Below are 13,428 nucleotides of genomic sequence, written 5' to 3' on the forward strand. Positions count from 1 at the left end.
TGTAGATTCAACTCTAAAACAATAGCAGGTCCGCAGAGCTTGTGAGCAGTAATAATAATGTCATCTATCTCAAAATATAATCTTAGCATTGAGTCAAGCCCTGTTTATGATGTCTCATCTTCTCTCAGGTTGTTTTTCCAGCAGTGATAAAGGAGCTCAAATACTTCAGCAGCAGAAATGGAAATTGTTGTTTGTTGACATTAATGAAAAAAGCTCAGTGTGTTCAGTGTTCCCGCTAAAAATGCTTTCCTTGCCAAAATTTCTCAACAAAATTTTTTTCCTTGACCTTTATCTACCCAACATCAAAGTATGACTGCCATTTATTTATTTATTTTTCACATACAATAGCAGTCATTTACAGACAGAAATGAATGTGTGGAAAACCTGTGTGAAACATTGATTGGAAATTCATTAAGAAAGAAAGTGATATTCGTTACATCTGGATGATTCACTGCCAGTTACAGAAATTATTATTACACATCTTCAAAATGCCACCATAAAAATGTCTGGCACTCAGTTTAAGGTTTGTCTAACCCACTTAAGTGGTCCATAGAAGGCAAATCAACCAAATGCTCACATGGTAAAAAAAATTGCTGCTGCACTATTGTGCACATAAGTCTAAACTGGTAAGCATGTTTTACATGTGACCATTTTCCAAACAGTGATTTCAAAGCAGGTTTCCTTTTGCTAGTAAAGTAGCATACCTGCTATGATATACAATTTAAAGGTTTAGTGAACAATGCAGCCACAGCTTCCTGACTCGTGCTTTAAGATTTGCCTTTTATAAAAGTTAAAGCAAAGCACCGACTTTTTTTTTTTTTTTTAATTTTACACGCGATATTCACTGTTACTGTTCTCTACTTAGCGCCTACTCTAAGTAGGTATCCTTAAAAGGCATGTATGTCCTGAGTACTGGCAGAAACATTCTAGCATTCCAGTTTGATATCTTCAACATACCTCTCTCAGTCCAAGTCAGCCACGATGAGCCATGCTCAGAAAAAAAGTACTAATTCACTCATAATGTGCAACTTCTGTTTGGATAAGCTTTGTGTTTGGATGGAAATCACTGAATCAAGGCAATGTTAGAAAATCACAGTGAAAATGTACAATGACAAAAAAAAAAAAAACTTTTAAATGAGTTAAATGAGCAAAGATTTAATGAAGTTGTGAAGTTGTCTCACAACTATCATTTTCATTTCCAAAACACTGCACTGAACATAGGTGCTGTTCTTTCAGACTCTATTGTCACTGCACATAAAGTGTAAACATAGAGATGGTATATTCTCTATACCAATGCACCATTTTTTGTCATGGACAATTTAAAACAATTGAAAATTAGTTAGTTTGTGCTTGGGAGTTAATCAAGTAAAGACACCATCACATCCACCATGAAGGAATTTAATTTCATGATGTTGCAGTTGCCAAAATCTAATGTAAAATCTTAGGTAGACATAGTTTAATGCTTCCCCCCCCAACTGATATTTCACTTCTATCAGGTTGTTTCACTTATGTATTAAGTCTTGATGCAGTAGTGAATTATTATGGTGTGTGGAGGTGACAGAGGATATGAAATGGCGATTAGCATAACCCTGCCTGCAGCATAAATGATGTATACTCTCCTAATAGGAGCTCTGTTAACACTATTAACCACTCTTTTGAATATATGTATAAAACCTTGCTTTCTTTGTACACCTTTTTGTTGGCTAGAACAATCACATTTCTAGAGAAAAATTGACTCATTCTCTCATTTTGTAGAGAAGATAATTACTTTGATAATTATGTTGATTTCGTCTTCTTTTTGTAAGGGTTAATTAAAACACTATACCTCATGTTGGTAACTTCATTTGATTCTGATCAGTCTCTTGATACTGCACATTTTGTAAACAAGTAGAACATTAAAGGTAAGAATGCTGTTGTTTTGTTAGCCAAGTGTTTTCACAGAGGATGGGACTGGTGTTTCATTTTACCTCAGTGTGAGTTTTTACTCATTATAGTGACTTGGATTGTCTAGTCCTGCACTGAGGAGTTCAACACATGAGAGGAGGGATTAAAGGAAACCATTCAAATGTTGTTTATTATTTGGCAATATGAGTAATTACCAAGAATTTCTAAAAGTTTAAAGGCAAAAATCATAAAAATATCTAAATCTGCTAAACTGTAAACTAAAGTATTTTTTTTCCTAGGGAGAAGGGCTAAAGAGAACCCCTCCTGAGGCAGGTTATACCTCTCAGTGCAGATAGATTTCTATAGAAATAAAAGTCTCTTCTCAACTCAGGTCTCCCATCTTTGCATAAAAGGATCATGCCTGCATATTCAATTCAGATACGTGTCATGTGTTGTCAAACAAAGCCTCATTTTGTCTTTTTGGGAATTAAATCAAGGAAAATCTTATGCACAGATGATACGTTGTTTTGTACAAATCACTCAGTGCATTTCTATCTCTAGCTTTTCTTTGTACGTTCTGGTGCTTTGTGGTGAGCTGCTTTGTCCAGTGATGTCACAATGTTGTACTTTTTTGTGGTACATTATCTCTAGTTTTGTGTGTACCCACCCAGTTCTGCCTCTTTTATTATGTATGCACAGACTATAGTCATGTGCCACCAGCGATGCTCTGCAGCTACTCAGACACCTTTGTAATCATTGCGTGCCGAGCAAAATGTCATTAATCGCATATGCTAATGTAGAAGCAAATTGTAGGAGCACTTAATAGATTAGCATTTCATCTTTGGCCACAAGCAAATCTGGTCTGTCATCTTTACATTTCTAGAAGTGCAATTTTCTTAGTGTGTAAAACAAGAGATGGATTACTCAGTGTTAGTCATGGTGATGCTGGCCATGTGATAGATGCATTGCTATTTCAAAGGAATCAGTCACAGAATAGGTATTACTTGTGGTTTGTAGAAATATTTCCGCTGTGTTACCATATGTGAAAATGTCGAAACTCACAGCAACTGTGAGCACTTCTCTTCTGTAAATAAACATTTAAAAAAATACATATATAAACAACACTCGGTGTGATTCTGTGTCTATGCCAAATTGTGTATGCATAAGGATTTTTTTTCCTATAACTTTTGTCAGTCAATTTCACTCTGTCTGATTTCTATTTCTGGCATTTGCATTCTGTAAAATGACTTTTAAGAAATTAGGGAAGCTCGCTGCATGTGAGCATGTGTTACACTCAGAGGTTAAAATTTATCCTATCTCCTAATGTTTGAGAGATGTAAAAAATAAGCTCAGCAGATGACTATGTGAATAAGGATGTAGCTAATTAACAATATTAAAATGTCTGTTCAGAACAAATGCATTGAAAAAACATTACTTTTTTTATAGTAGGTACAGTAGTACACGTATAACAGCAAAAGAAATCTGAAAGCAACACTTTCAAAGCTACTGCTACTGCCAATTTGTTTAGCTGACAGGACATATCCTTTTTTTTTCCTTTTTTTTTTTTAAAGTCCACCCCCTAAAGAGTTTTAACATTCAATAATTATGAGGTGCTGTAATAGAGTGGATTTTTTTTTAAAATCTTGACATGAAGCAGGTGGCCCACCTGTAATTCTTTATGCTAATCTATCAAGAAACCTTTTGGATTTAGCTTAGTATTTAAATGCACAGTATGCAGTTTTAAGGATCTTCAATTAAACTAAGACATGTAAGACAATGCGATTCCAAATTTTAATGAAAAATGTAAAATTAACATAATGTAACACATTAAAATGGAGTTAAACTTATAGACATATGTCTGTCATGTTGTGTGCTGTGGCAGGCAGAATGTAGGACTCAAACACAGGACTCAGAGACTGAAGGATTAACTTAAAGCAACAGCCTTTATTGCTGGGAGAAGTTTCCACAAAATAAACTCACAAAAACAAACCAAAACCTTGAACATGGAAACTAGAATTAAACTAGACTCAAGAAACTAAGAAACATGAACTAGAATGAATCTAGAACACTAAGGGGACAAAACACAGCACGGAGAGTGTACGAAACGACAGGGGAAAGACTGAGGACTAAGTCAAGTCAAAGTCAAAGTCAACTTTATTGTCAATTCTGCCACATGTACAGGACATCCAGCTAATAGCAAAACTTCGTTCCTCTCAATCCCTAGATACAATAGACCAATGAACATTTAAATATAGAGTGATTAAAATGCAAGTAACATATTTTAAAGTAAAAAATAATTAAACTAAAATTAAATAATATAATACAATTTTACATATAACAAGAAAGCTATACAATATACAATATAAGGGAGATAGACGCGACAAAGTCTTACAAAAACACTGCAACTTACAGGACGAAAAACACGAAAAAGTAGTTTGTTTGGGAGAGAGAGAAGCCGCTGCGTGTGCACGCGCCGCCATCTTGGAAAGATAAGCTAAGATACACAGGTAGGATCACGAGAGGATGGGGACCAGGAGGAAACACAGCTGGGACTAATCAGAAATAATGAGATGAGGGAAAGCAAAACTAGATACACTGATGTAGGACGAGGACCATCAAAATAAAACAGGAAACACACAGACCGAAACTCAGACTCAAGACACCCAAACTTAACACAGTAACTGGGGAGACATAGGGAACATAGCGACAAGGGTGACTAGACATGAAACATGGAATACAGTAAAAGCATAGAGTAGACAGAGACTAAACACAGGCTAAGATAACTACTAAGGGAGGAAAGACTACAATCACTAAGAACTAAAGAAAACCAAAACTATGAACAACAATAATCAAAAAATATAATTACAGAGTCAGAAACACAAATACTGTTTGTGTAGCACATCCCACAGATGCTCGATTGGATTGACTGAGATCTAGTCAATTTGGAGGCCAAGTCAGCCATCAGAGAATACCAATTCCATGAACCGGTGTATGTCCAAGGAAGATCCACATGGATGTTTTCCCAGGAGAACATGGCCTGTAGCATCACACTGCCTCTGTTGGCTTGCCTTCTTGGCTAATTGAAGGCTGGGTAGTCCTGATCCACAACGATCCCCAGAAGGGACAAGTCCCATCCAACCAATCATCTCCCTTGGCACCACATGGAAGGTCCTGTTAGGCATCATAGCGGCTAAGATGAACAGGCACAAAGCTCAGTCCATCCCACAAATGAACAGTTAAAAATGCCACTGGGGAAACACACCAGCTACTGGTAGACTAAGGTAGTCCCACCACCTGGATTGACAACAAGACAGCCTATAGCTCAATACCTCACACATGGATCCTGGAATGCTTAAAACTATACAAGTGTGGACTGAATTCAGGAAGTCACCATCAAGTGTGGGATGTTTTCTTTCCACCCAGAGTGATTTTTATACTGAGAGTGAATTTTAAGGTATTCACTCTCAGTACATACAGAAGTGTCATCAACCAAAACCAGCTTATGACCTATTGTATTAAATGCTCCACTTAGATCAAGTAAAACAACAAATGGCATTATCTATTGTAATATTTACAATATAAAATGTAACTATTGTCACCCATTTGTTTTTAGACTTCATATCACTGAGTTTGTCGTACAGGCTGCCACCTCCTTTTTTCATCTATTTTTTAGGCAGACATTTGGGCAAAAGGGTATATCTGGAGAGACATTGGCTCATACAAGCATCACTTAACTTACTCTGATAGTACGATGCATTTATTATTCACTGTAATATTAAGGTGGGTTATAACTATTTCTAGTGAAAATTAAGCTCTGAACAAAATCGAATTACCGGAGAAACAGAGCTGACTATGGTAGTACAAATTAATGCGATAAAATGGCATGCGCCTGTCAGTCATTTGGAAACTTATTTGATGGCATAGTGCAGCACTGTTATCCATCTGTACATGAGTAACAGTGCTGAAAAATACAAGGATCTCGCTATTGCCTGAGCCTAATTAAAGAAAAACCTAGTATATATATAAAAACATTTCTCTGAATCTATAGTTTACAAAGTGACAATTGGTCTCTTAAATTAATACTGTTAATAAATTTAAGCCAGATTAGAACCAGATCAATTGCCCCACCCCATCACAGACTCAGGAATTTGTATTGTTCTGATTTAAAGTTGCAATTTTTAGATTAGCCACTGGAGGGCAGTGTGGTCATTCCTGATAGTTCTTGAAAAGCACTAAAGTGTGTGCCACTCCCATCACCATGGACTGCTGCCTGAGCACATATGCTGCTGTGACTTCATACCTGGTTTGGCTATTTATATATGCTATATATAATGTAAACATTATTGTGTGTTCCTACTGTTTGATTTTATCTTTATACATGGAGAAGAAGAAAAGGAAAAGAAGAAAAACTGGTTTTGGATACTGTACAAAAAGGTAGATATTTAAATAACCAAAGGTGGAGGAAATCTGTGTCTCTACATTTGCACATATATCTGTGTGGATGGATAATGAGAGTGCGTTTGTGTGTGTGTGCACAGCAGAGAAAGAGTTAAACAATAAAAAGGCAAAGATGGAGGTGATAGAGATAATAGGGTGAGATGAGGGCACGAGAGTTAAGACAGGAGCACTGAGGCAACATCACGTGGCAGAATCCCCTGAAGGGTTAGATAAAAGCCTTCACTTAGTGACAGAGGGGTCTGGTCTCACTATCTCTCCAGCCACTCATCACTGCTAATCAGAGGGCTGGGCTCCTTTGCAGAGGTCTGAAAGGTGGGAAGGTTCAAATAAACATGGAGACACATATGAACACAATAGATCACACTGCCATGTGTATAGGCAAACATATGTGGATGCATTTTCATTCTATGTTGTACTTATCAATGCAGCATATTGTGTTTCTGTCCTCCAGCAGTGGCATAGTCTCCAGGCTACTTCAGCATACCTCATATCATCAGCGAGTCAGGCAAGTGGAGCGCAGAGAGTCAGGTGAGGGCTTTACTAACGAGGTAAAGCTCAGTGCCTGTGGGGAAATACCTGTGTGAAGTTCTTGAATCAGCCCATTCATTCTGCCTCTTCTTGCCCCTGCTACTGTTCTACTACAAGTTCTAAGACTACTACACTGTATTTCAGCACCACTCCAGCTCAGTTCACCTCTAAATTGTGTGGGCTCTGCCAGTTCAAAGTATACAACAGAAGGCATCCTGGGTTGGCAAGCATTTGCAAAGTAATCTTTTTGTTTGCAGACACTGGGAATACAAGAAAAACAGCTTCAGACACTAAGACCATAACACAAACTACAAAATACCTTTTTATAAGAAACAAATACCAAATGTTTATTTATTTATTACATGTCATTTCAGCTATGATAACAAATCAGCTGTTTTTATTGTGTTGTTAATAGCTCTGTCAATTGAATAACTACCAGTAGCATCTAGTCAGTACAGGCACTCACTGGACTCTTTGTAGGTACACTTCTTCACCTGCTTGTTAACACAACTATTTAATCACACAGTAGCAACTCAGTACATTTAAGCATGTAGACATGTTCAAGATGACCTATTGAAGTTCAAACAAAGCATCATAGTGAGGAAAAAAAGGTGCTTTAAGTGAATTTGAATGTGGCATAGTTGGGCATGGTTAGTGTCGGATGAGGTGGTCTGGGTATTTTAGAAACTGTGGACCAACTGGGATTTTCTTGCACAACCATCAAGCGGAGAATGGTCTGAAAAAGCAAAAAGATGCAGTTAGTGGCAGTTCTTTGGAAAAAATGTCTTGACGATGCCATAGATCAGAAGAGAGGAGAATGACCAGACTGCTTCAAGCTGGTAGGAAGACAACTCTGAATGCTCAACTTTTTGACAAAAATATTTCTGATCTGATGAGTCTCGAGTTCATCTGGAACATTTAGGGTCAGAATTTTCTGTAAACAACATGAATCAATTCATCCTCCAAAGATATGGCCCCATGACTTCAGCTGAATGTCACTCTATGTCTGCTGTCTTTCTTGGCATTCACCAATAAATAGACTGGAGGCAACAGGAGTCTTGAAATAAATCCCACATTGTGCATAGGATTACATATGTTGCGGTGTATACTAAATAGTTATTTCTTCAGTTCTGCAAAAATTCCTGTGGATGAGGATACATGTAAGATCTTTCTTCTAGTATTTAAGTAAAAACATAAAGCTGACCACAAAGCTGCAAACCAGCCCAAAGAGTATTTCACATCAATTTCACTGCAGAAAACGATACAGAGAGGTTACAGATCGACGAGTCTCACTGCTCATCACTACATACTGCTGAAGATCAACCTTTGGTTGCTTTGTTTTTGATTTGCACTTACTCAGTTTTAAAGAGATTTCCATAAGTTTTGTGTTAGCATGATCTCTGCAAATTCTTGCAAAGAGCCAACACTGCGTTAGTAGCAGAGAATAGTTGTTTCTGTCCTCGATGCACTTTGCACTTTTTCATCATCATTTCTCTCAATTTTGTGCAATAAAAATACCACTAACACACTTTTATTCCAATAATAAATAATAATAACATAAAAATAAGAAAAACCTTTGTCACACAAGTAAATATAAATATAATGGAATTAGGGAATTAGGGAGTGGTATACTGTGTTACACAAAAAGGTAATGTGATTTCAGTAACATATTATTGTAATCATCCAGCACTGAAACTGTACATAAGAATTAACACTACTTGCAGACAGGACATTTTCTCAATGTGAGCCATCTTGAGAGGATATCACCTGCCAATCAAATATTCCCCTAACTAAACAGAGGATGACGAGGAGAAAGAGAATGAAGAACGATGAAGTGGAAGATTTCTGAATGAAGTCAGGGAGGGGTGAATATAAGAGGACGAGAGCAACATAGATTATTTGGACTACATATATCTGAAATGATAGTCGGTCCTGTACACTTTGCAGTAAGCTTTAAAAGACACTATAAAGTAGCTGTCAAAGGTAACTCCACAGGGCATGTTATAACCAAAGAAGACGTGGTGAGCTATCAGTAATAGGTATGGACTGTTTTGCCCCAGGTTCTTCTGTTTTTGCGTTCTATGTGCCACTATCCATTCACTGTTGGCTGCCCCCAGCTGGACCCCAAGGAGGAGCCGTTATAAAACGCAGTGTTTGCCAATTTTCTACACTACAAGCAGAGGCAAGATTGTATACTCTCCTTTCAAGTTTAGAAAAGAGAGCACATCCTTGGCTTTCTTCTAAGACAAGTGATAAGACTGGGTGGAAAGGTTTTAACACTCTGTGAAAATGTATCAGTAAAAAGTGACAGTGCTGGGTTATGGTTCAGTTATTTTTGTTATTTGCTTCTTTTTCGCTTTTACCAGCCTTATGCTTATTTTCCCATCCTGCTTACAGTCCAAACCATGCACTTCCACAGCCTTGTAGGAAAGTTCCTTACATAAGCCTGTCACACTGGATTTACAATAGCCAAGCTATAGGTGAGAGCCAAACACAGTGAGGAGAACCTCCAGCTTTGCGAGGTGCATGCAGATTAAAACCTGCATTCTGCCTGCCAGTGAGAGCTTGCTGAGAGCAGTGCTGGCTCCCGGCCATCAGTAATCTGACAAGGGTTTTACTCGCCCTTACATTATATCCAACTCTGACCCGATGTCAAAGCTGCAGGAATTAAAATCTCTCCATAGATTACAGCAGATCTGATGGGGTTATATAAAGACACACAGTCCTTAAATGTGACTTCTTCTCACAGTGTTTATGACTGATAACAATAAAATGTTAGGTATTTCAACTATCTTCTTATCAGTAAAAGAGAAAGCCAATTTCATGTGGCTAACTCTATATAAAATTTTTTTTGACTTGAATGCAAACCTAAATATTTTCTTTTATATCTATGACTAAGGCACTGGAACACAGTGAGAATATAATGAAAACGCTCACATTTCCAAAAAAAAAAAAAAAAAAAAACAACAAAAAAAACCCAAAGAAAAAAGTCACAAAGCTGTTCCTCAGATAAAAAATACAATTTATGTGCAAGCAGTGCATGTTGTGATAAAAACTTCATTGCTAATTAATCACAATGAAAACAGTCACATTCTGATTCAAATTCTGAGTCTTAAAACCAAAATTACATATTTTGGTTACTTCTTAACATTTATACCTTTGATCATGATTAAATCAATCATTAATTACCAACATGGCATTTTTAGCTCAACGCAGTTTAGAGTAGCATGCACAGCCCTGCCATAAAAACAAAGACATGAAAATGACTGATTGTTTGTGCAGAAGCCTTTAAAGCTGGGTGCTGATTGTGGCAGCGTTTGGTAGTGCAGCCTTGCTGGGCCCATTGCAGAAGACTTATTTCCACATCAGTGAATGGTACAGGCTAACTCTCAGTGGGCTGGGTGACCCAGTTTTACAGCTCTCCAAGTACGTGTAAGCGTTGTGTACTGCAAATCACATAGCACTCGGCCGTTATCTAGATTCACTCACTCTTGTAGCAAAAGGCGAGTTCGATAGCAGGCAGGCCCACCATTAACGTCACAACCCAGAGAGCATCAGAAACACCATTAAAAATAATTTCCTCTACATCTTACATGGACTGTCACGCAGTCCAACCATCACAGCCCTAGAGAAGAAACTTTCTTAGGAACAGATGTGGCTGAAGCAAGAAATCTTTAAACTTGTCTTGCTTAGTACCTTGTGTCTTTCTGCAGCAACTGAGCTACATGACCAAGAACATATGCTGTCTCACTGGTGTTTCAATTGATAAATGAAAACACACTACTACTTTGCTATATTTAAATCACAATTATAACATAACATAACATAACATAACATAACAAATGCATTAATCTATGCAAACCTGTCTGGTCCACTTCCATCTCAACAATTCTTCCTCTGATTCACTTCAAAACTTGCAGCTAAATTTCCTCTCCTTGCTTCTAGGCAATTATAAATGTGAGACTATGTCACAGAATAAGACCTAATTATTGCTACTGTTGCTATGCAACACTAACTAAGAATAAGTAAGATCAGGGGTGATGCCTTAATATGCAATGTTGAACTTTTGAACCTTTGTGATGGAATATGATAATAGTATGGACTCTAAGCACTCTAAGTACGGTACTAAAAGAAAGAGTACTTTGTGTGTTCTTGTTGATTATTGATAACAAATTATTTCTTCCTTTGTTGGTTCTGGCAACTATGCCAGAAGCCTCATCAGAACTGATAGTTACACAACAGTTTGATACAACAAATGTAAAAGTGGTAGTGGAAGAGTGTGGTAGAATTGTATAATGCTGCTGGCACTGGTACCAACTACTAAATGTCTAGTATAACAACATCCACAAGCCATGTCAAATTTCTTTGCAAGGCAAGGATGTACAGTATAATCAGGATCCCCGGACCCAGTGAGACTTTTAGCATTGCATCTTGAAACAGTCTGCAGCTAAAACAAACACAAAGTCAGAAACTGACTTTCAATCCTTGTGACAGAGATGACACTATAGGGATCACTGATATCTTGTTTAACTTTATTTAAAAAAAATAAAAAATAAAAAATTCAGATTTTGCAATGAAATCCTAGAAATATTGAAATCCTAGAGTCCCAAATGCTTACCTTTTCATCTAGATGACCAGAGCTGCTGTCTGTGACATGCCGTAGTCAGAAAGTCTTTTTATGGAAGGTGTCTCAGGAAAACTGTTACACACAAAGTTTGTAGGTTTTGGAACTAATGCAGTAGGTACACTCCTATGTGAAAAGATCAGCCCCAAGCTGACTATCACGCTCAGCATCATTCACAATATGGAACCTCTGGGTCATGATGCTGTAGAACACGTTGCAGAGCCAAATATTTTCTCACATATCTATTGACTCTCAAAGTGAAAGTTTACTGCTAATCTCAGTAAATGAACAGGGCCAGGTCCTTTCTTGTCCAGAGATTTACAGATGTGGGTAAAAGGAGAGATGCACTGCAGATGATGATCTGAATGTAGGAAGATAAAATCCATTATCAGACAGCTTTTTAAATCTAATATATAGGTTTCTGCTAAACCAAAAAAAAAAAAAAAAACCTAAATATAATATATTGGATTTACATGCAACAGTATTATCTAACATGCTATCTGTTGGCAGACTGATTTACTTTATCACACTGTTAGACCAAAATGGATTTACATTTAGATGCCAAGTCAACCATCTATAAAAAAGTGTAATACTACATTGAGACACCATCCATCCCTTTAAGTATATAATGAACAATTTGTATGTAAGATTCTATTTAATCAAATATTACACTCATATGGTATAACTTTTATTACGGTCGCATATTTTACATGTATTTTGGTTTACCTATATATTTAAATAACGTGCACCTGACCAAACACATTAAATTAGAGAATAGAAGAAACATCATTCTGTAAGTTGTTCTAAATAAAATGGCTTAAAATCCCATTGCCTTGAGTACATTTAAGTATGTGACATTCAACTGTTGATATAGACCCTAAATACAGTAAACCTGACTTTATACATTAATGTGTCACTACATATTTTAATATACTACAAACCTGCAAAACTTACAATCAATTTTGAGCTATCAAAAATACTAAACTAAAAATGTGAAAATTTGTCATTTTCAAATTGAAATTATGTTTTTACAAGGTGCATAAGCAAATTTCTAATGACAAAACTTTAATTGATTGACTCAAACTGTGGTCTTTGCTGTAAGTGGTCTAAATACATGCCATGTTAAGGAACACACACACACACATAAAAAATTTTTTAAAAAAAATTGAATGAAGTTCCTGTCCAGAAAGTGTATCCTCAGTCACTGCCAAATTGGTTGTGGCAAAAAATATACACTTTGACAGTTTCATGACAAATCTGTGCTATTGGGGTAGAAGGACCTTAGTCAAGGAGGTAACCCAGAACCCAAAAGTCACTCTCACAGAGCTCCAGTTTTGCTCTGTGGGAGAAAGGGGAGCCTTCTAGATGGACAAACATTAATAAACAAGTCTGTATCATAGAGTGGCCAAATGGAAGCAATTCCTCAGTAAAAGGCACATGACATCCCACCTAGAATTTGCCAAAACACACCATCTTAGACCATAAGAAACAAAACAAAAACCTGAACTCTTTGGCCTAAATGCCAAATTTTATGTATGGTGGAATCCAGGCACCATTTAACACCTTGCCAATACCATCCCTACGGTAAAGCATGGCGGTGGCAGCATCATGCTGTGAGGATGTATTTTGGCAGCAGGAATTGGGAGACTAGTCAGAGTAGAGGGGAAAATGAATGCAGCAATGTAAAGAGACATCTTTGATAATAACCTGCTCCTGCTCTGGATCTTGGACTGGGGCAAAGGTTCATCTTTCACCAGGATAATGACCCTAACCAGACAGCCATGATAACAAGCAGAGACCTTGGGACCACTCTGTGAATGTCCTTGAGAGGCTCCACTAGAGACCATACTTAAACTCGACAGAACATCTCGAGAGATCTGAAAATGGCCATGCACCTATGAAGAAAGAAGAATGAGAGACACTGCCAAAAAAAA

This window comes from Simochromis diagramma, unplaced genomic scaffold (genome assembly GCF_900408965.1).
Source record: "Simochromis diagramma unplaced genomic scaffold, fSimDia1.1 OVJJ01000603.1, whole genome shotgun sequence".
Lineage (NCBI taxonomy): Eukaryota > Metazoa > Chordata > Actinopteri > Cichliformes > Cichlidae > Simochromis > Simochromis diagramma.